Source organism: Theobroma umbraticum, unplaced genomic scaffold, assembly GCF_002168275.2.
Source record: "Theobroma umbraticum cultivar Fairchild unplaced genomic scaffold, ASM216827v3 scaffold_56.0, whole genome shotgun sequence".
Lineage (NCBI taxonomy): Eukaryota > Viridiplantae > Streptophyta > Magnoliopsida > Malvales > Malvaceae > Theobroma > Theobroma umbraticum.
In genome coordinates this window covers 6,868,887-6,869,357 of record NW_018397256.1, presented here as the reverse complement: position 1 = coordinate 6,869,357, position 471 = coordinate 6,868,887, and positions in this window count along the sequence as shown.

Here is a 471-nt window from a genome sequence, read left to right as displayed (position 1 = left end):
TAAATTAAAATTTATAAATCGCTAAATACTTTAAACTAAAGAATATTAATTTAAATGTTTATTTTTTAAAAAAATTTATTTATTTAACGTAATTGACTTGTTACATTAAATCTCATATGTTAATGTCTATATGTTGACAATATTTGTTCTACCTCTATAATGTTTTACATTAATTCTTACTACTTTATATCAAAGTTTTTTAACTATTAATTTTCACTATAATTATTTTTATCCTTACTATTATTCCCTTATAAATTAAAATTTGTAAATTGCTAAATACATTAAACTCAAGAATATAAATTTAAATGTTTTTTTTAAAAAACTATGTTTATTTGACATAATTTACTTATTACATTAAATCTTGTACATTTATGTCAATATTTTGACAATTCTTATTCCACCTTTATAACTATTTTTATTAATTTTACAGGTTTTTGTTAAGGTTTTTCAACTACTAATTTTCATTATAAT